Raw genomic sequence first — 24,673 nt, forward strand, 5'->3', positions numbered from 1 at the left:
GATGAAGGAAGAGTGGAAATGTCGTTGTGAAGAGTAAATATTCTTAACTGTGGCTCTTTCACACCAAATTTCAGATAGCAGCCCAACCAAGAGAGTCTGATTTATTCTTAGCCATTGAAGTAAGATAGTAAATTAACAGTCTGACTTCAGGGAAAGCATGTAAATTCTCTGGAGCAAAACCACAAAAGGTGAAGTTATACTCCATTATGGTGGCAATCTGCTCCGTCAGCTCAGCATGGCTTTTTTTCAGTCAGGGTTTACCACCTTTGACTGCAGATTTGCAACAAACAGTTCAGATGCAGAACTGCATTTCACCCAGCTCATGGGGCTGATGGGGCTGGAATAATTCACGCAAATGTTTGGGAGAAGGATACATGCATAGTAAAATTTATACCTGGATTACAGAAAGCACAAAATTAGTAAGTCCTGTGGAATTCTGAATATTTCTTGGACAAAGTGCACCTGAAGTGGATGATGAATATCTAGCTGCAGTGTACTTGCCCTCTTGTGCAAAAAGAGAAACAGTAAGAGGTTTGAGTACCCTGACTTCACACTGAGATGTGTTTCGCTAACGTCAAGGAGGGAGCAGATTCAGATTTCAAAACATGAAAGCATAAGGAGGTTCAAATCTCAGGCACAGATCTGGGTAGAAAGGCTTTGTAATTCAACAGCCAAGAACCAGACCTGAACTTCACAGTTCTGAAAGGGTTTGTATCTAGGATTTATAGTCGAATACCACATAAAAGTACCTGAAATAAAGGCAGTCTAAGGGATGGGAGAAACACTAGTGATTAAGCAGGTCCCAGACTGTAATGGGACAGGACTATTATCACTGTGCTCATACTACTCCTTCGGGGCATTCCTGCAAGCTTCAGAGATGATAGTGATTCAGGAGCGGCTACAGTAAAGGCCAGCTGGCACAAACTTGTCCAAAAGCGTTAGTTTTATCGAGGACTTTTTTCATCTGATCCTGTTATTTATCTTTTCCTTAGCCCTGTGTGAGCCTTTGTCTCTTCTTTGCAAAGGACTCTGTCCTCCCTTTTTTGAAACTACAGTATTGTGATAGCTGCTTGACGCTGAATTTACTTTGATTTATTCAGTTTTTACATAGATAACCCAGATCTTGACCATCACTGGCCTTGACCTCAAGCGCCTGCCTGGAATCCCACCACATTCCTTGTCAGTCTCTAACCAGTGGCCCAGTTAGATCTCCAGTCAGGCCCATGTGCTGTTTGAAACTCCTAGGCAAATGGTAGTTTCCAATGGGATATTGTATCACCTGATGTCTTGGGCCATCCCTTTTTCCAAATATTTACCTATTTCATCCCCTTTTCCACTGAAAGCTTCTTTCTTCTTGGTGTAAGTATTAACTAGGAACTTCACATACCTCAAAGACGTAAAGATACATTTGACCTAACCAAGCTCATTTCTACTAGTTAGAACAGGAACTCATGTTGTCCAGATTAACCAAACTGTCTGTAAAACCATGATGAGTCCTAAAGTTATGGTTACCTAACAGAAGTCATGTTACGTATCAGATGTAGTCAGCAGATCCGTGTTATCGGGTTCTTTTCTCCTGCTTTATCACCGCACCCATGTTGCCTCCAGCATCTCAACCAAACTGCACATTTTCCTACCTTGATGCTCCACTGTGTTGTCTAATGTGTTGTCTTTTGTCCATAAGATGCTTTAGTGTGTGATCTCAGGAGATCATGGGCGCTACCGGACTGTTAGAAAGGTACACTAGATAATACTGTATATGAACTCTAGCAAGTATTTTCAAGAAAATTCTGTGACGAGATGAACATCAGATCTCATTTCCTACATTGAAGTGGCTTGTAGATGTGCTTTCCACTATCATGTGCATCAAGCACGCAGTGACAAGTGGATCAATGGTACAGGATGTACTTCTGAAGGCATCCACAGAAACCAGTTGGGTGTCTTGGTGAGCTCCACAATCTGCCTCTAAAAAGATCTGCCCAAGGATCTGATTTTCTTGAATACATTCACTTGATGTGTGTCACCAAAGAAAGGACCATAAACTGCTAAAAAAAATCAAACCAAACCAACCAACAACAACAAAAAAGAAAACAAACAAACAAACAAACAAACCCACCAAACAAACAAACAGAAAAAAAACATGAAGACAGTTTAGTAGAAATCCTGGAGATAATTTTTCTCTCTTCCTCAGAAAACAAAAAAGTCTCAGAAGTATAACAGAATTAAAAATAGATTTAATGTTTTGGTCAGGCCTACTAATGACAATCTCAGAGAGCAAATACCAAAAGACTAAATTATGACTACGAAACCAAATACATTTTTGGTTTGAGACCATGAAAAATCAGCACTTATATCAGTTTCTATAGCTGAATTCACATGTTTAAAATCAATTGTAGAGTGAAAGAAAGGGGTGACTTGCATCAACCAAGAGCTGACATACAAAAGCTTACCTATTCCTTGTATCTGCAGTTTTCAGAAGCAGAGAAAAGTACAAACTAGGGATTCCAGCTTTGGTCTATGCATGCTGAGGCATCTGGAGATTGATGGTATTAGAGGGGGATGAAATGTACTGTATTAGGGTAAGAAAGCACAGCACATGGTGAAGTAGGAACAACAGCCAGAGTCTGCACCCAATAACATGGTGATCTGGTAACCTAGAAATTGCAATGAAGGTCAAGATACAGAAACTTCAAATGAGCAGATCTGCCACTGTTCAGATGTAATAATTAACAATAGGTGATATCACCTGCTATTAATAATTATTAATTGAATGCTTAATTAAGGAGAGCTGATGATTCTTGGTTTTGGTCATCTGAGTTCCACTGTCTTTGCACAGAAAGTTGATTTAGAGTTATTCATTTTATGTCCAGATATGCAGTCTAACAGAGGGTTGTTTTCACTGTTTTAACTGTTTCATTTAGGACATGAAGAAAGCATACTTAGCATCCTGCTTGTGAGTCACTTTGTAGTCCTGGTAGCATGCCATACATGGTTAAAGAACATGTCTTTGCATATTAAAAAATCCATTTTCTAGAAAAGTATACTAAGAATCACTGGATAATTAACTCACACTTCATGTTGCCATTGGGATGAAATACTGTTGAAAATTACTTCATGTTAAGAAAAAGAATTTCCAAAGTTGTCATCTGGTAGCAGGGTAGGCCAGAAAACAATACTTGATTTTACACAAAAAATATTTCTTGACATCTATTTCACAAAAAACTACAACACTAGGTTTTTGAGAAGTTGTGGGTGGAGAAAGAAACCAAAGTAAAGATGTTCTTTAAGGTTGTACACTAACTGATTCTTAGATTTTTCTTGCTGCATTTTATTCTTTGTATTTGATTAAAACATTTACTGGACCAGAGAGACTGAACCACTAATTAAGTGTCTTTGTTTGGGATCTAGGAAGCCAGTGGAGCAGATAATGACAGAAAACACTTCATTAAAAATATACTCATTTTTTCCAATTAATAGCTTAACACCAGCTCCAGTCAAATAGAAACCTGAAATTATCAACTGCAATAATTGAAAAATGACTGAAGTATCAATAATAGAAAGTCTGACCAGAAATCTGTAAGATGAGATTGAAAATAATTATTAGCAACAAGTTCATGAAGAAGAGCCCCACAATGTTTATTATGCTTGGTATTGTACAATTCCTAATGCTATATACATACACATGGATATCTGGTTATCTGTTTAAGTAAACTTCTGATTATTTAATTTGCATATAACCTATTATATTCATGGAGTCTAACATTCAAGGTGTCTAACAATTCAGATATGCAAATGCAATCAAAATCTTCATTTGGTTTTTAAGAGAGACAGAGGGAGTTCTGTTAAGCATTTTAAACTGGCAAAACCTGTCTATCACATTATAATTCTCTCTAATTAATACTGCCAGAAGCTACAGCTATAAAAATCTTTACCAAACACTGAGTCATACTTACATGGGTGCAAAAATCCTTCTCTTGCCCAAGCAAACATTAGAGAAAATCACTTCCAATGTGTTCCTTAAAACTGAGAACTGATGACTACTCATGAAGACAAACATACGAGCATAGAAGAAGACATTTTGTTGAAATGCTGGATGTTATGTATTTTCCTAAATGGTCAAGATAGATGTGAAAGTCAGTAAATTATATTGCACCTATAATGCATGTATGTATGTTTAGCCAAAATAGAAGAATTAAACACCATCTTTTAAAAGATGACAAAGTGGGATGTGAAGAAGTGTGCCTACGGAATGAGCCTATGTTATAGGCCATATAATAATTCAGTCAGCCCTATGGCACACGAAAACAATGATGCAAAACAAGCATCGTACAAAAAACCTTAGCAATCATGCAAAGAAACTTCACTCAAAGGGTCACACATTTCCCCTACCCAAACACAGTTCAGAAAGAAACTGGAAGCTGCTTGAGGCTGGAGACACACTCTGTGTGGTGGGACTGTCTGCACAAAACAGAGGTACCTACAGCTCTCAGGACTGTGGCCCCTGGACACAGGGCAGGTACTGGGGGAAAAAATGTCCTAGTCTAGTGTGAGAAAGCTTCAGTTTGAATAGATGAGATTGGCACCCTTCACCTATTGTCATGGGCCCTGAGGTCCCTGCTATCATTAGGATTTGCTTTTACGGGGACTTACGGGGCAGGAAGGCTTTGAGTCTTTGGAGTAGGTGGTGTAGCTCCTGCCTATGTATGCTCAGATAGACCCAGGTGCCATTGCTGAAGGACCAAGTAATTTATGAGAAGCAGTATCAAATTGATTGAGTGAAATTTAAAAATCAGCTGATTCTCTGAGGAAACATTGGATTGTGTCCAAAATCTGTGTACCTTACAACAGTCCTGTTTGTCCTGTTCAGAAGATCATTGGAGAGTGATGGCTAACAATTGACTTTGAATTACTTCACACTCATTAGCTTCTGTGGTTTTAGACATGGTACAGCCAATATTGGAGCTAGGGACTAAAGAATATACCTGATATGCTATAAATGGTATTGCAAATGTCCTTCTTGTTAACTCTCTGGCCAGAGAAGTGGGATTCCCATTTGCCTTCTCCCAGAACAATGTGCAATACGCTGGGAATCTGCTGCTTCATGAAGGAAAGAGCCCTACAATCTGCCATGGCATCCATGAAACCTCAGCAGGATGCCTCTGGAGGACTTTTTCACTACGCTGATTAAGTGCTTATGGAATGAATACACCCAGAAGAAAAACTAAGCAAAAGACAACAGCTGATCATTACCTTCTTCAGGTAAAATTCCCTTGTTTATATTGGTTTGCTTGTGATAACCTCAAATGACATTTTAGGTGATTAGAGATGAAAAACGGACAATATTCTACTAAACTTGCTAAGAATGTTTGATAGTATTGTTACTCTTGCCAACTATTTCTACCTTTCTTACTTTATTCAATACATGATATTAATCTTCCCTGACAGACTGGAAAGAAACTTGGATAGAAAGCAAAAAATGGATTTCCTGTTAACTTCGGTTGCGTGTATTGATCCTCTATCACCAGTTATGTGACAGTGGGTTTTTTATCCCTTTCAAAGACATGGGGAATAATGACAGAGTTATTTCTAACACAGCTGTTTCCAATCACAAAAGGAAAAAAAATAAAAAAGGAAACTGTGGGATCCCTTTTCTTGGGAGTAACAAGAGAGTGACCAAAAATCTCAGAGAAGAAGTAAACTCTACACACCCACATATCTTCTACAGAAAATGATCAGCAAATATCAAATCCATCTTGAGAGGCATGGCATAGGTTCTGTGGAGCAAGCCAGACATTTCTGCACTGTTAACACTTTGGTAAAATTGTCAACTTTTTATAAAATCACAAGGGCAAGAAGTGAGTACTTTTACAACCTGAAAGCAAGTTTGCTGTTTGCAATCACATGATTCTGGGTTCTAAGAGAGTAAGTAGTAAGTCCATAATATTTCAATATTAACTTGTGCTTCTTCCAGTCCAGGAAGGTCTTCTGCCTCTGTTAAGATTTTTCTTTGGTCACTTTCCTAGGAATTGATGAATGACCAGGAATATTCAGTTTCATTAGATTGTTTGCTGGTTAAGCATAAGTTTTAAATACTAACTCTTCTTTGCCTGTAGGCTGTTCGAGCTGTGACATGGATAGTTCTCAGCAAAATTCTCAGGTGAGCCTGGCAATTTCTGATAGATCAAGGCAGCTGCTTTTATCGCTAGAATATCTGTACATGTGAGCTGCTGTGATAGTTGTAGTATGTTAGATGATTACACTGAAAATCTTTTTCAGAGCAGAGAGGAACACAAACTAGTGGTAGAGTTAGGAATTTATTGCTAGACTAATCTTCAATTTGCTATTTTTATATGTTTCCTTATCACAGTCTGCTTCTTGTCACTTCTTCCAGACTAAACATTGAAAATTGCATGCAGCCCTCCCCCAGCCCCGTTCTCATGGAGGGGCTGTTTGTCCCAGAGTGACTGCATAGGGGTGCCAGCCCCCTGCCCCAGGCACTCCCAGAGAGGAGCCAATATGTGGCCACCAGGCAACTGATACAGTGCCTAACACCATCTAAACCCAACAAAGGCCTAAGCAGACTAGCCCAAAGATTGCAGTATGAGGTCAGTACAAAGCCTGTGGCCTTTTACAAATAAGGGGAAAACAGTATTTATGAGGCAACATATGTATAGTGCTGGCATGGTCATGGAGGGTAGGTGAGGTAGAGAAATAGAGATGATGGTCTATATGCCTACAGAGTGTGTCTTCCTGTAAGTTGCACCTATTCCTACACAGCAGCAAGCTACTTGATTAACTGTGTTAATCACTAACTTTAGTTAATCACTAACTGTGATTAACTAAAATGTTATTTCTCAAAAAATACAGACACTTTTTTTAAGTGTCTAGTTGAGATTGTGGCTCTTAGCAAAAATGACATCTCTGATCTTTGCTAGTAAAAACAAATGCAAGAACAGGAGATTAAAAAGGCAATGGAATAAAAAGCAAAATCTTTGTGTGGAAAAACAGTCATTTCTTGCAAATTGTAAAAAGGGCTTGTAAAGTCTTGAAAGTACTTTAGCCAATGGGTGAAAAGAAATTAGTTTGAAATGGGCAGGTCTAGCCCACACACCTTTCTTATCTATAAGATATATCTGAACCTCTTAGATAAATGCTGGACTAAACCAATCTTGCTTCAGCACAGATCCACTGAAAGGAAAGGAAGAGATGGAACTGGTACTGTGGTGACTGCTTTTCTTTCCACGTTCAGAAAGTAGTCCAAAGTGCTCTTATGAGAATGCTCAAACAAGAATGGAAACATATGTATCATGAGGACATAGGTTTGAACAAAGATGAAAGGAAATCTAAGGAACCGATGTAAAAACTTCAAATCAAAGAAACTATAACCTCAACATATACAAATCTTATTAAAAAGAAGTGTCAAAATTTTTATTTCAATGATTAGACATTCAGTCTTGAAGTAGTGCCCTGAAGTCTTGAAAAGTAGTGAGAAGTTAAAAATGCCCTTGAGTAAAATTAACACGACACCGGTCCACAAACTCTGGGAGAAGAAGAAAAGACTTTTAAAAGTGTTAGTCTCCAAATCTGTGGTTGAAATGGACTTTAGGAGGTTTGCAGACAAGCAGCTTTCTCTAGGCTTCCATATACCAAGGGCAAAAAACACGGATGAGAAAAAACTTTTAAAATGCTACATATAGATAGCTCCATATACAGTGTCATAAGGTTAGTTGGCATCACTGGAGCATACAATTAATATGACAAGATCAAACCTGACTATGGTAGGGTGCTCAGTGCAATGAAAAACAATGCAATTTTCGTAGTGGATTTCATACCTATTTAGCTAAACTTCCCTGGGAGGGGAGAGAGGGGTGGTGGGAGTAACAAATGAAAATGCAAACATACAGGCAATTTTAAATAAGGTTTATTTAGAGACGGAATCGTCTGGTTTCATTTCTTGGATTTTCAAAAGATAAGCACAGTAGTATAGATAAAGTAATTTAAAAAATAACTATGACACTTGATGCAGGAAAAATTATTTTATAAGCAAGGATGTGCATTTGTGTATGTCAATATAATACATTTATATGTGTGCACACATAGACCATCAACCTTGGAGATTAATTAAAATTAATGTAAAATCAGGGGTATGAAAATAATTAGTAGAGCATGAATTAATTCACGAGCTCTGTAGCTCCCGTGACGCTTTAAGGCTAGAGCAACCTGATGTCAGCAATCTCACTTGCAAGGTAAAAGTTACATATAAGTTACAGAGATGCAATGAGAAGCCTGTGCAAATTCTAATGGTTCATTATAATTCAACAGAGAACATAACGCTCCATGAAAGAGATGTATTAATAACAGCCCAAGTGGCTAATGAGAAAAGTTGGCATCACTGAAAACTCTTCTAGCCTAACTTGCCAGTGGACATGCACACACTCCAAGAGAGAGTCCTTTGTTCACTGACATTACAGCTGGTTTCTTAGTGATGTGCCACCTATTCATTAAGTACAGGAATGAGGTCTTAGGTCCTGGATGAGTGCTCAAAACTGGAAGCTCTTATGAAGAGGGTATGTGGCATCTTCTCAAGATATTAGTTGTGTTTACTGCTGATGCAGTTCCAGCTGTGAGACTTTGTGCTGAGAGATCCCTAAACATCTTCCTGAACTGCGAACTTAGGATAAGCAGTACTCTGTCTGTCTGTCTGTCTGTCTATCTATCTATCTATCTATCTGTCTGTCTATCTATCTATCTATCTGTCTATCTATCTATTCATCTATCTTCTAGATTCCTATAGGCCTTCAACAGGAACCAGATGCACAAAGACTGTGCAGCATGAACAGTGTCCAGACTCCTGAGATTGCCCTCCCTCCTGCTGCATTTCTAATTTACAACTCCACTTTCCCAGTGGGACTGTCCAGATGTGATTGTTCTTCCCTTTCCCTCAGGAGGCTGGGAAGAAGCCAGGTTGATTCTCAGAGATTTTATTTGCCCTGTGGGAGAGCAGTGGCCCAAAATACAATAACATAATTCATCAATTCCAGTATTCTTGGGTCTGCAAAATACTTGGAGTATTTCCCTTTGGAAACACTATCGTGCATAAACGTATATTGTTTGTTAATAACAAGAAGGAAAGTAAAGTAAAATAGGCAATGTATTTTGCTGAGTTTTAAAGAATGTACATTGTTCCATCCTAAGCTACAGAGTAAATATTATGTTGAAACCTGTTATTGAAATGTCTAACATACAGATTTTTGCTAAAGAACATTAGATTTTCTAAAAGTTTGTTTACCAGTTATTCATAATATTTAGCTTCCATTGTTATGTTTTATACAATTTATAATGCATTGCCATCTCTCAATACTGTTTATAATATTTAACTAAGAAAAATCATGGCAAGCCTTCTCTGAACTTGACTGAGAGCAATTAACACCTATTTATAGTTGCTTTCACACGCAGTTTCCTTGAAGTTTAACTTTCAGTGTAATGCTACGCAAAATTCGATACTCAGCCCTGCTTCAAAGAGTCAATCTCAGAGTAAGTAAAAAATAATTTAATAAAACCTACATATATAGATTTAAAAAACAAACAAGCAAACAACAAACTAGTTAGTCAAAGCTGCTAATATAAACCTGGAGTTTCATTAATCATATTTTATTCCTTTTTCACTCACTGGCTCTGGGAAACAGGAGCTAAATCATCAGTAAGCAAAGTCCATTGTGTGTTAGATTTCACAAGCCTGCATTTTCACACTGTAGCCAGTGAGAAGTTTTGCAAATGTTGGTGTGTAATACTGGTAGACACCTTATTTTGAAATGTGACCCCATAAGAAAGGGAAAGAGCAAGCATCACAAAATGGGATACATGATCTCACATCAAGAAGCAGTAAGAGCCCTGGAGTTGAATACAGTTACTAGAACCTGTCACATCGTGACCTGAATTATGGCTTCTGTCTCTTGTGCTCCTCCACAAGCAACTTGGTCTCATATTATTACTGAGGTCACAAAACCATGTCCTGCAAAGACAACTAAGCTAGTTCTGGTTAACAGGTCTGTATGGAGCTCTCTGTCATTAACTGCCCTGTATGGAGCTCACTGCCAAGCTCTATGCAGCATTATCATCTTTTTGCCTTCCTCTACAACCAGGATATTGTGTTTCTTCCTTTTCCTACCTATTCAGCAACTTGGTCACATAGTCACATTAAGAAATCTCTCATTTCACAAGTAATTTCCCTGGCAAAGAAATACATTTTTATACTATATGTCACCAATCATCTAAATTAAATTTAGCAAGATGAAATTCCAGAGTGGCTTGAAGTCATCAAAACCCATGTTGCTATAATACTGTCCTGCCCCCACCTCTACTGGTAGCTATACATTTCCATGTGCTCCCTGGAAGCAGCCTTGGTGCTTGTACAAGTGAGTGAGGAGTGGTCAGGAAACATTTATTTGATCAGTAATTCTCTTTGTGTGTGTGTGTGTGTGTGTTGTTTGGTTGGGTTTTTGTTCGGTTGCTTTTTGTTGTGGCGTTTTGTGAGGTTTTGTTTGTTTGTTTGTGGTTTGGTTTTTTGGTTTCTTTGGGTGGTTGGTTTTTGTTGTTGTTTTGGTGTTTTGTTTGGGTTTTTTTTAACCATGACTTTTCTAAAATATATTTTTGTGATCAGATCATCTAGCTGACAGATGGCCAAGTCAGCCAAGTCAGTCTCTCCCACAATCAAAAAAACGTGCCAGGAAAGGATGCCATTTCACATGGAGATTATTTAATGGGAAATTAACCACCTGCTGCCAGTAAGCTTCTCATTGATTAACTTCCATGGAGAAAGTCAGCTGCAGCACCAATTGCTGACATTGCTTGTGTTTGAGCTCAGCAATAAAACTTCTTTAAAGCCATAGCAACGTGGATACTAGCAAAAACTAAGGATTGTTATTGATGTTGACAGCTGTTGCAGAGCAGAAATCTGGTTTAGGTGATAGAGGGTATAGGTAGTGCTGCTTGTCAGGTGTATATAAACAAAGTTTAGAAGAAAACTGATTGTCCAGCAGATATGTGAGGCATCTGTAGCAGATCAGTTCTGGAAAACACTTTGGTAGCCTTAAAACAGAATGCTGTGCTCTTCAAAAGGTTAAAGATGGCAAACATTTTAGACTATGAATAATTTATGGTTTTTCAAAACTGACAGAAAATTTAATCTCTGTTCTCCTCGTTGTACTTTAACAATGAAATCCAAGAAGACTTCAATTTTCCCTGAATGAGGAAATTATGTTACATGTAACCTCTTCCTGCTGTGAAGTTTCTTGCCTAGAACTGGACTGAGAGAGGTAACACACACCCTTTAGGACTGCGATATTTTTAGAATCACTTTGTTCTGAAAGGACTCTGTCAAACAATTACTACAGCAGCAGAATATGTTCATGTCTACTGTTCTGCCACTAGGAAGCTGCACTTACTTGACCTCTGAGAGTTCCTGCTTCAGTATTACTGTCTGGAAAAATAAACAAGTATTGAGTTTTTGATGGTTTGGTCCAAAGACCTATAACAGGCGTTAAGAAAGAGGGTCAAGTAATAAGAGAGGAGATATTGTGCAGTCCTGTATTAATTGTACATCATTAGGTTCATGGAGTTCAGTCTTAATGATTGCTATGACTATGATTACTTAGGCACTGTGCGATTTGGCAACAGCACACAGAACATCTTACAGCATAGAGGAATGTGAGTATTCAAGCTACTGTTGTCTCAGGTTGGAAAACAGACAAGATCAGTCCATCAAAGGCTTTGCAGAAATGGACTAACCTTGCAGTTTGGCTGGTGTGGAACACCTGAAAAATAGCCCTGACAACCGTCAGAGAGCATTTGCAACAGAGTCTTATTGCTACAATATATACAAAAGATGACATCATACGAGCTGCAAAGATAATTCATACATGCGCACACACAAAACAGAAATTAAATGGTTCCTGTCAAGAGAGAGATTAATTTGATCTGTCATAAGAGTGCATGTCATTCCCTAGGGATCAAAGAGGTTGACTTCAACTGTTTACTCAACTAACAAGAAACATGATTATACCTCTCTCTCAGAATCTCCTGAAATGGACTCAGATCAACGTCTCATTACACCAAATGGGAACTGAAGCAGAGACCCAGGTCTCAGCCTGAAGGAAAAAGCTGGCCATGAATATGAGAAGGTATCAAATCTTGTCTGGTGTGAACATAAAGGAACAAAAACAGGAGAAGAAACATCCCAAGGTGAGTCAGGAGTCACAAGCAACATGCTGCACCAGAAACTGCCAGCATGGACACATAGAGCTCACGAGTTTTCTAGCACTAAATAGCATGATAAAGCACCCATGTAAAGCCAAATGGGAGTAACCAGATTATGGGCACCCTGTTTCGGAAGACAGAAAGTTTACTAACATAGGGCAGCTTGTGCTGTAAAAGATTCCAGGCCAAAACACATGCTCTGGTTTGTTTAGTTTACAAACCTAGACATTGCCAAAGTTTTGTGTCTCAACTGGTAACTGCTTTTTTTTTTCCTCCTGTCTAACTGTATTCTCCATTCCCCCTCTTCCAAGTTATTTATACTGCCTAAACACCTAGTCCTTTATTCCACTGATTTTAACCAGAACTGGATATCCATGTACCTTGAACAGGAAAGAATTAGAAGAATTTGGTGCTTGTGGAAGCTGAGCAAGAAGTCAGCTGGACTGTGTAGTAGGAAAAACTGAACAGGTTTGGGAAAAGACTGGCCACAATTTGGTGTTCAGAAGTCCAGTGAGGAGCATGACTGAAGGGGTCCCAGCCATCAGGTTTTTTTCCATCTTTCTTTTTCTGGCAAGTTTGGAACAAGTTTGGAGGTACAGACAGAGGGACCTCCAAGACCTCTCTCTCAGCATGTTTATAGACCAACTACTAAAGAATTCTCCTAGGAAATGGTAGATAGAGAAGCAAATCCTGGCTTTCAAGCAGACCCACAAAGTTTATGAGTTTGGGTCTCACCAGGCGATTGCACTAACAGAGTGTTAGGAAATGCAGCACAGATGGGGGGGTGTAAGATCATATTCCATCTACAAGACCTGAATATGAAGACAAGTGCTGAGGGCAAAGGACCTGATCCCTCCTGGATGAGGTCATGCAGACAAGGATACCAAGGGGCTACTGGTAACTTTAGGTGCACAACAGTGCAAGACTGCTGCCAGGACTTACTGATACTGAATCTATCAAATGGCAGAAAAATGTTTTTATTTTCACCAGTGGGCTGTCAGTATCTCCACAGCAGGAGGTATGGGTTTAAGAAGGTTTTCTTGAAGTTAAGAACCTAAAATGCCCAGTAGAACATTTTGCCAGTTATTTTATGTAACTGTACCCTTCAGCATGCCTCCTTCCCAAAGGAGGAGGTTTTACACATGCCTGTATAAAACACAGGCATGAAAATTAGTTCCTCCATAAATAGCCTCAGAGAGCTTAAAAATTACTGTTTTCTGAATTATTTTTATTTTTTTTAGAATTCATGGCATACCCAGGAAAGCCATTGAATCATGTTGTGTCAAATCTGAGGAAAAACATCCACATTTTAAAAGACAGGGTCATTAATAACTGAATAACCACTAAAGAATGCTGGAACACTAATTTCTTGAAGTCTTCCAAAACTTCTAGGAAGACATAACTGAAAACATTTGACTGAGTCCCTCAATAAAGCAGGCATTAACCATACTTCTGCATAGCATGTGAAGACTATAAAGTAAAAGCCCAGTTTTAAGGTCTCTTGTGACCTTAAGATTTATTAAAACCTTCATTTTCAAAAAGGAGAAATCTTGATCCTACATGAAACAGGAGAATTTCTTTAAAGCTATAATTTAAAACTCCTTGAGAACTTTTAAAGAAAAGTAAGTGCTTTCAGATACCAATTGTTTTGTATTGGTTAGGGACAAATTTAGCTGTATATAAAATCATTTCCCACTGTGGAATACCATAGCATCATAGAATAGCTGGAGTTGCAAGGTACCTTTAAAGGTCACCTAGTCCAACTGCCTCTGCAATGAGCAGGGCCATCTTCAACGAGATCAGGTTGCTCAGAGCCTTGTCCTGACCTTGAATGTTTCCCAAGATGGGGCATTACCACCTCTCTGGGCAACGTGTCAGTGTTTCACCACCCTCATTGTAAAAAAATCCTTCCTTATATCTAGTCTGAAGCTACCATCTTTTAGTTTAAAACCATGCCCCTAGTCCTACTGCTATAAGCCCTATTAAAAAGTCTTATCTTTCTTATAAGCCCCCTTAAAGTACTGGAAGTCCACAATATAGTCTCCCTGGAATATATGTATTGCTTTTACATATATACTTACCCATTAAAGCGTAAAGAGTTATAGAAATCTTCAGTGACACACTGATTAAATTTTGCAGGTAAGTGTACCTGGGGCTCAAAAGTTGGTAAAGTCCATTAAATCAATGTAACTTGTTCTGTAAAGGTGTTTCTCTGAAAACTCCAGCTGATCTAATAAGATTTTGATTGTCTAAAGCAACATCTGAGAACATTTTGGCGTGGGTGCACAACAGATCACTCTTAATGGACTAGTAATTGTCATGCCCTAACTTTTCTACTCATGTTACCAGGAATCACTGCAGTTATGGGAACAGAATTCCAGCAGTCCTGCTCGCATGACAAGTAACTGCATACTAATCATGTGAAGGCTTATGTTGAGTCACAGGATGGGACTGCCATTTTCACGTGATGAAACACGCAACCAATTCCTGCATCACAAGGGAACGTTCCCCTTCGTGAATATGAATGTGTTATATTTTTCTGTCATGTTTTGCATTTTTTCATGGTATTGTCTTTGAATCTTTTGGAGAAGAAAAATATGTTATTTTCCTCTCTGGTAGTCAGTGTGTTGCTACACTCTAATTGAACTGAAATTGTTTCCTCTGATCTGCTTCTTCACTCATGCAGCTGAGTCTTGTTTGCTCACTTTTTCTGCAGCTGCAAAAATCAAATAGCAGTCTTTCCCACTGTAAAATCACAGCTATGGGAAGATGGAGGAGGCTATTACTTCTAGAGACTCCTGTAGAAATGGAAGCATTGCAATACAAGTTCTCAGCACTAAGGAAACTGGATACACTTCTTCTATTTCTGCCCAAATCCATCAACTGCTTCATTCTCAGGACTACTGAGCATCAGTGAATATGGATTAGGCAGGCTTTTGAGGCAGGAATAATTAATTACATTAATATTGCAAGGGAAACAGCCACTGAAGTAAACTGCAAGGAAGAACATTCAGGATAGAAAAACATCTTGTGATGATCATGATAGTGAAGTAACTGGGATAGATAACAGAGGGACATCATCATTTGAAGGTGGAAGACAGGTCTCCCTTCAGAACAGATTAGGGAAATGCTTTTTGGGACCTAGCTTTAGCTGTTTGGCTGCTGTGAGGAACAGGGTGGAGTAGAAGAGCTCATGAGATTCCTTGCAGCCTTGTGATCCTATAATCCCCCATTTCCTAGAATTTAGTAATTAATAAAGTCATTACTGTTTCTTAATTGACCTTATAGGACTCTTCTCACATTTGCTTATTCAAGCACGGACTGGTCACATACACCTGTGTAGCAATTATAGGAGTAATTGTAACTGTAAGAGCCTGAAGGGAAGGCTGCTTGTAGCTTACGTGAGTGGATGTCAGCAGGCTGAGCCCACTCTCCTACCCTCCTAAGCTTTTTATTGTGATGTACTGTAATGTGTTTTATAAAAATACATTACTCTCATGTTCTAAACCAGAAGTTTCATGTCAGTCACCACTTTAGTGTGTTACAGCACAATTCAAAAGAAAGGTTTAAGCAGATGGTTTGAATGTATGTTTTGTCTCCTAACTAGGGCAGGTGCTCTCCCAAAACCAGACCTAAATCAGCCTTGCAGTAAGTTTAACCCAAGCTGAATTTAGCCTGCTGGCTGCAAAAGCTGCAGCAGGTTGTCTGCATTGCCCTCAGTCATAAGCACCGAGGCTGTTCTGTGCTAGTGCTCTCTGCATCCTTGCACACCATATTTTTTCCTGATCAGTTTTCCATCTTGTAAAGGTAAAAAGCAAATTCCAGCTGACATCAAATTCAAAATTTGCATTTTGTGTGACTGGAGTGAATCACGCTGTAATCTGTCAGAGGTTACCTGTAGCCTTTACTCTCTGCTTGGGGCTGCCAGCTACTTCTTGTCAGAAGCTGATGACAGGTACTTGGTGCTTTTTGGCCAGTAGGTACTCTGCTAAGGGTTTTGGAGAGTTAAGTGACCATAACTTTCACTGTTTGCTCATAACTGCTTTCAAAATTTATGAATCTTGGAAGAGTGCTTTAACAGTTGAGGCAAATGAAGAGTTACTTGAAGTAATATTCACATTGAAAATAAAATGTCTGTACTGGTTTGTTAACTTCCATGCATGATGCAGGTAGGTCCTTTGTAATTTTTGAATGTCATTACTATGAAGCTTTAAAGTGTGGCACATATTCAAACTGTAGAATCACACAAATGATGAGATCATTAATTCTATATTTGATTGTGACCGTTCTTGGACTCTATCTGAGAATACTCATTCATGTTTAAAAAAAAAAAAAAAAGGAGAGAGAAAGAAATCCCTCATAACATTTTTAAAAATTAAAGCCTACTTTGTAGCTTTTCCTCAGTATATTATGTAACCTATCTCCTGTAGTTTGACTGCCCTACACTTTTATTTTGGCCAACATATTTTATTTCTGCGGGTTTTAAACAGATTGTTTTTGTTATGAGTACAAAGATGCAAACTGATTACAGGAAAAGAAACTTTCATTTTGCCATGGAAACAAATAGTGTCATTTTGTTTCATGGAAAACTTCTGTAGAATAATTCACCTTTCAGAACTAGGAAACATGCTGAGCATGTTGAAAGATTAATCTAAATCTCAGAGGCTGTAGTCCAAAGTCTTTATAATAGTCATGTTAAATTCTTTTTAAAAATCTATCATAGAAAGATTTACAAGAAGAATCAGCAACCAAAGGACCAAATCTTACAAAGATAAGGCATCCAATTTAAACTCAAGCAAACAGGTTGTTTAAATGTGAAGAGTATTTGAAATAAGGCGTAAGTAGCATCTATCTGTGGCCAAAATCACAATCCTAATTTTTATTTTTTTGTTTTCTGCTTCTGAAAATACGAACAATTCTGTAGCTGCTTATGTTTGGAGTTTTTTTAGTATTTCCCAGTTCTCTAGATTTTTGCTTCTTAGCATGTCTAGAAATGCCCCAGCATTAATGGATCTGAGCAGTTGCAAATGTAACTAGCACAAAAGACCAATTAGTGTTCCTCTAAATATCTGAGGACTTGCTGAAGTAGATGCAGTCTGAGATTTATTAATTCACGCATGCAAGAGAGGCTGTGTCACAGTGGATTTTTTTTAATAGGTACAGGAGCGGATAAAACTCTCTCTTTCTCCTTTTTTTTAGTTTTTACAGCAATTATTAGGGTACAGTAGACCTAAGTCCATTTCCTCCCTGTATGTAGCATGGTGTCAAAGGGATTCTGCTGCTCATTGAATGCCCCCTGAAAGCTGCCTTGAGCATTAGCCAGAGAAGAGTGGAAAACAACCCTTGCTGAAGGTATCCCATTTTGCAGAAACACTCAAAATTTATTGGCTAAAAAATGAATTTGCTAAGGTAGTTGTTTGGTACTCATGGCAGAAGAGGACCTGGTCTCTATTCTATTCCCTTGGCACTATTTTATTCTGTGAAAGGTTTGCATAAGTTATCTTTATTGAAAGCACTGCAACAGAGAGTTCCTGAGAGTTTGCTAAAGACTTAACACTAAGAGGTTCCTGTCCTCTCTGGATCAAGTGAGAGTTCAGTGTGGACCAGTTCATGGTGGACAAGTGCCAACAGAGCGGGAGTGCAACCCTCCAGACCAACCCTGCCTCCTTCTTCACACAACACACATACAATAAACCATAGAAAGAAATAGGAGTGTGATACAGCAGGGAAGAAGTTCTCCCAGGCGTGGTTGTGAGTACTACTGCACTGCCAGCTAAAAAGTAGGTGTTGCAATGATGTCCATTCTGAATCTAGTGTTTAAGTCTGAATCAGGAAAGCAGTCTTGGGCGCTGATACTCATGCCCTGCTGAAGAAGAACATGACATCAGTGAATGGGGGAAAAAAGCAAACAGGAAGTGTTTTGCTATTCCTTCATTACCTAGACATTCCTAGATTTAGAGATTTAAAAACAAATCCACACACACAGCTTACAAGCAAGTCAGTAAATTCACATAGCATTTGTTTCAGAACTCTGACAGATAATCTAAACTTCTGGGTTACAGGCATTACAAACACGTTGGTGTTCTCTGGAAGTGCGCTGTAGGGCAAAATCCTGAGTTATGATGATGTTAATCTAAATATGAAGTCTCAAGTTACAACAATTTATAAAATTGCGTCTCTATATGCACGTGTGCATGCCTTCTGGGAGCTACCTCCCATCTTACTTGTGATCACTGGTACACAAAATTCTGATTTGTCACAAAGACCAAAACTGTGCGGCAAAGTTGTTCTACATCACATTTTTAAAGAGGCATGTGAATATAATGTGCTAGGTTTCCACAGAATTTCAGTACTAATAGCTGTCTGGACCAAAAGACTATTAAGCAGGGACACTTAGGCTAACAGCCCTTCAGTTACCAGCACTTTGCAGTGCACTCTTTAATATAATCAAGTCAACTTGAGGCCAAACATCACAAATATGCCACTTAGAGTCAGGTTTAACAGAGGCAGATGCAATTTACAACAAGCAGCCTATTCCTAATGACTCTGTTGAATGCTGCCAAAAGCAGAAATCCTTCATCCAGCCACCAGCATCTTAAAATGGGAATGCTAACCAAGAAAGGAGCCTGGAAACGTGTCAAGATGTGATATTCCAGCTCCACTGCAGCTGTTTAAGAAGTAACAGTGATCAGCTTGTTTTCCTTAGTTTAAATACTTTAATCATTATTGTTTTCAATGGGACAAAAAGCCCTAGGATCACTTCAGTAAACCTAGGTTATAGAGGGATGTGGCATGTGAATTTACGCTGATAGACCCGGGGTGGGGGGAAGATTTTGGGGAGGGTCTGTGCTAATCTGCTAATAAAAAACTTTTCACTCATTGAGCTGAAACCAGAAGGCTACATGTGATTGTAATTGACACAGTGGCGGAGGAAGACCAAGGGCTGGGAGAGTGCTAATGTCCTGCCACCACGAAATGAAGAAAGTCAAGCGGGGCAATTGATTCAACAACAGGCTAGTGAAACTATAATAAGCCCAGGGAAGAGGATGAACAAATAAACAAACAAACCAAACCTCTGAGACCATGGCATACAACAGCAGAGGAATTAAAGACTATAAACAGAATTAATGCTGATAAACAGGCTGTGAAGGAAGGTAGACCTTATCAGACACATCTGATTTATTCTTTGACACAACAGGGGCAACTGATAAGCCATTAAAAGCCAGATTTTCAAACACTTCAGGCCGTCCAGTTCAGGGTGGCTATCCAAAGAAACAGATTGCCAAGAAAATAATAGCTCCACCATTTCTTAAAATTCAGGTAGTCCGATTTCTAGTCTCTAAGAACTTGCATTCAGATAACCCCTCTAATTGTTTTAAATGCAGTTTCTCAGCAACAATTTTTCTTCATTTTATTATCCTGTATTTCACCTAAAGTTTGTGGGTTTTTTTCCCCTCAGAAACTTAAATGTCACACTGGCTTGTTAGTCTTTCAGCTACTGTAGTATGTCAACTGTATAAGATGAGATAAAAATTGGCATTTTACTAACCTATTTGTTGGATGGTGACCAAAAATTTATATTCTATTTTTAATGACTCTCCTCCTATCTCTTCCCACTGTTTTTACTTTTCCTTATTCTGGTTTTCTTTTATTACTGCCCATGTTTCTCTTGTTTCTTCATTCTCAGTTTTGTATCTTTTTTATTTTTCTATTTTTCTCTTACTCTCCCTTCATCCTTCACCCTTCTTTCTGCTCTGTTGTGTCCCATTTTTCGGTCAGGACAGCTTCTGTTACTATAATACAATGCAAAAAAATTGCAATTGGTTTGGAACTTTATGAATATTTCAGTGTTACACCCAAACCTTGAAATGTATTACTGGAGAAGAATAAGTCAGAGTAAAACCAAATGACTTTTAAAAGCACTGCTGTAGAAAGTGAAATTTAAAATCAGCATGAACTCATAATTATCAGTTACTAACAGATAAAATAAGACAGATAGGAATAGTTCAAACAGCAACTTTTTGAATGTCTTATATAACTATTGAATTTTCCAGTGGCTGCACAAAAATTACATCCACGGTGACTAGAAAAAACAAACCTAATGGTACCATTGGAATGTAAAGTCAAATATATAAATTGTGAGTAGTGCAAAAGGGCTGATTTTCCTACAATCCAAATTACATAACACTAAAACGCTTTGGATTTGCTTAAAGATCTTGTTAGTGTTGTTGTCTGCACGACTTTTAAAAGCTCATCTCTCTGATAGGGGCCAGTCTTAGAGAGCACATTGAAGTTTTGGTTTCCTCTTTCATTTTTATGGGTCAGGTAACAAGAAGCAGTTTTCCTTGACTATGCTAAGCTCAAATCAGGCTTAACTTTTCTGGGATCTAAAGTTTCTTTAGTGTTAGTTCACATAATGCTTTGAACTCTCTACTACTAACTTTTGCATGCCAAAAGAAAAAAAAAAAGAAGAGGGTAAGTGAGCTATAACCTTAGGGTAGGTCAGCGGCCGCCTATTTGTCAGGGTGCAGCCTGGGCAGGTTGCTCCCTAAGGGAACACGGGACTCCAGTTTCATCCAAGAGTTCAGATTGCCAAGTCCATATGGCAATAGCTATGGACAACTGCACAGCAACGAGGCATGTCCAGGATCACACCAGGAAGTTGTGTCAGGAAGTCAGCGTGAAGATCAGCTCTGGAGGCATTGAGCAAGGTAAGCCAATGTCTGGTGATCTCCAGACAAGTAAACAGTGACAGAGAAGTCTGCAGTCAGGATGGAGAGTCCAGGGTGTGGGCCAGGACCAGGATCTGGATCACCAGACTAGGTGGGCAGGCATGGGCAGGCTACAGTGCAGCTCAGGTGGGGACCAAGGGAGAGAACTTCAGCATGCAAGCAGCTCCCAAGGCAAGGAGAGAGGACCTCTGATGAGTCCTGTTGTGTGTATCTTCAGTACAGCTCTCACCAGTGAGCTGGGCATGAATGCAGTCAGCTAAACTCACAGAACAGTGGGAGCATGCTCTGGGCCCTGAAACTATTAACTGCAGATGGAGACATCTTTACAGGCAGATATAAAGGACGCCCCAATTTATATAGCACAGCAGTGTCAATGTAAGTAAGGGCAAGTCTCCTTATTTGTGAGCGAAGGGGCAGCATTCATGTAGTTCCTGAATTTTCATGGAACTACAGACTATATCAGCTGTGAACCGAAACTGAAAATGTAGAGCTAACAATGCTGAAATTTTCAATAAAAACGTAGGCTTTGCAAGCCTGTAAAGTGTCTCATTATGAATGTGACTTGTTAAGCACTTGAGGAGTGATTCCATTCAGCAGTCACTTTCAAGAGAATATTGGTATTGATTCTCACATGAGATATTCAGGAGCAGATCATCGGGATGTGCAATCTGTGTAGTTTAAAAAGGTAATTTGTGTCAATGGTGCAGTTGTCATATTTAACTGTATACTACAGAAAGACTTCGGTAGAGTTTAACAGGGTAGAAAAATGGTGAAAAATAAACCCTCAGTTGGGAAAAAACTATGACTTTGGACTTGTGGGTCCCATGAGTTATCATTTGAGTCTAAAAGTTGGAGGAAATATTATTCATACTGTCAAGATTTAGTTCTCTAATCTGAATTCTCTGATTAGCTTAATTATCTATAGAAAGTGGGTGGTTTTAAAAGTTGCATAGCTTGCTGAAGACTGAGAATAAGCATCCAGAAACGCTTTGAGAAGAAGAAAACATACAGAGTTTCACAGTGAAAAACAACCTCCAGAAAAAGGAAAATGCAAGGGGTTGGAAGATTGCTGCCTATGATCATTGACAGTACTGTTTCCCAAGTAAATTCCTGACTCATTTGGGTAGGATCTATTCCTTTGTAACTAATTCCATCATCACTGTGATTTTTTTCATTTTTCCTGCTGCTTCTGAAAAGCGTAGTATGCAGAACAGAACAGTGAGCCCTAGCAGTGAAAAAAGGGTTAAGAACTTACAGGAAAACAGAGCACAGACAGGTTAGGGGCTGAGTTGAAGCCTGCAGTTGACTCAGAATGTAGAGGAGGAGGAGATTAAGAAAAATGGAGAAGAGCCAAGGAGCAAGAAGAAACTGCTTTCTTTCCTGTCCCCCACAAATCTTACTCATCTCAAGTGCCCCTAGACTAAGCCACATCCATAAGTGTTGTTCTACAAACAAGAAGTCAGTATCTCATCCTTGACACAAAGAGGTTCAGAAGCACTGTCAACAGAATGATAACATCTAATCATTGAGAAGTCTGCCTCAGTCTGCAAGGTGGGAAGTGAAAGTAATTATGGCATGTGAACAAGGCTGATTTTGTGTGCAAAGGAATGCTAATTAGGCATAACATTAAGAGCTAGTGAGATAAAACAAGCAGCTAGAGAGCCTCCTGAAGTTTACTTCTGTAGAGGGTTACTGTTAGAGCTGATTCAGAAAATCACTGAAAAGCTGAAAGCAACTTCCAGAGGTCACCCAGTCCAACCCCCTGCACCAACAGACCTACTCCTAAACTAAATAAGATTGTTTAGGGCCTTGCCCTGCTGGGTCTTGAAAACCTCCAAGGGCAGAGATTCCACCAGCGCTCTGGTCAAACTGTTCCAGTGCTTAACCACTCTCATTCTGACTTCTATGCCCTTTCTATTTCATTTATATACTCAGATGCACCTCTTGCCTGCAACTACACACAGGTTCCTCTCTGGCCTCACAGAGGTTTCTGCCAGCTATTATGCTAAATGCAAATATGACAATATGTATATCCAAGTACTGAGGAAAAAAAATCTGCAGGAGAGAGTAGCTAGGGGGTGTCTTCTTATCAGCTATTGTTTTTACAAGTCCTTGAATAGAGCTCTTTATTCTCCAAGCAAAATAATTTTGTAGACCAGACAAAGCTGATTGCATAATGTATCATTGCAAGGACTAAGAACAGCTGATCTGAATTGTCAAATTAAAAACTAAGTATTAGACTAGGTCTGTGACAGCCAGGTTTACAGCAATGTCTTTATTTTAATGTTCAAAGAATGAAAAAATTATTATTTCTCTACCATTTCAATATGTGCTTTCTTCACAAGTAGAAAAGGTATTCAGTATGAAAGGCCTTGTGATGAGAAAGAGAAATGACCTTTTAATTTTCTAAGTCACATAGCCAAAATCTTTCAGAAAGGCAGGACAAGATGCATTCTGTTCCCTCACTTTATCTGAATTGCCTGTTTGTCACCCATCTATAGCTTATGAAGAGGCAACTGCATTAATTTAGCCCAGACATGTCAAATATAAATGAGTGAACTTTTAAACATATTTCATTTATCTGCAGTAGGCAGCACCTTCTTTTCTGCTACAGTATGTTTTTCGCCTTCCCCTTCCCCCATAATCTGCTGTCCTCTTTTCCCTATCCAAATGAACACAAATTTTGTTTGAAGTAATATTGTAACATACTTGTGCACTGATGGGCTCGCTTGCCTGCAAATACACAGCAGATGCGCACAGAACAAATACCTTACCATGCATTTCCTTGGGCAGATGGACAAGGAAAACACATGAGCATCTTGGTGTGCTGACAAACCAGCATACCTTCAGTCTGGAAGGTACGGACAGATACCTTTTTGGCTGGCCACTCAGAGACATGCTCACTTTGGTCAGCCAGCTAAGAATCACACTTATCTTCTCAGCTGATGACAAGATGAATGACATAAATTATCTGTCACCCAAAGGTATTGCTTACTGAGCTATATTCTGCACATGGGTTGTACATCATGCAGAAATTACTCCATCAGCTGTCTGCTATAGCTCAAATCACAGCACTCTCTTGACTTTGTTCTTGTTTAAAGACATTATTGGTTATGTTTATTTTCTTTCAGACAAACACAAAATGGAAGTTTCTCCACAGCTGGAGGTAGACTGATGCAATAAAAAATTGTACTGAGGGATTACCATAAAGGTATCTGTATGTTAATCACTGCAGTGATTGTCAGTCCTGCAGATATGTGTGGACTGTGTTTCTACAGGAACATTTCCCTAAGGATCTGCTATTGTCACTTGAATGATATTACATTTGCATCTGCTTATAAGCAGCATATGGCCAAGGTATAATGTACCTTACTTCTAATAAGCACCTTGTCTTCCTTATTTAATAGACTGAAAAATCTGGTATCAGCTTATTCTACAGGAGGGAATACTTTCAGAAACAAAACTACTTCCAAACTAGCTTTGCATGCATAGATGAGCTACTTTGCCATTACTTCCAGAGCATTTCAACTAACTTGCTTCTGATCTGGAAGTGTCTTGCATCTGACCAGATCAAAGCAAACTAAGGATAAGATCTTGAAAGGTCAGGCATATTTGCAACTGACTGAGCCAGGTCTCCTAAAACCCTCTTAGCTACCACAGTTCACTGCGGTTTGGAATCCTTTATT

The sequence above is a fragment of the Columba livia genome, chromosome 2 (genome assembly GCF_036013475.1).
Source record: "Columba livia isolate bColLiv1 breed racing homer chromosome 2, bColLiv1.pat.W.v2, whole genome shotgun sequence".
In the NCBI taxonomy this organism is placed as follows: Eukaryota; Metazoa; Chordata; class Aves; order Columbiformes; family Columbidae; genus Columba; species Columba livia.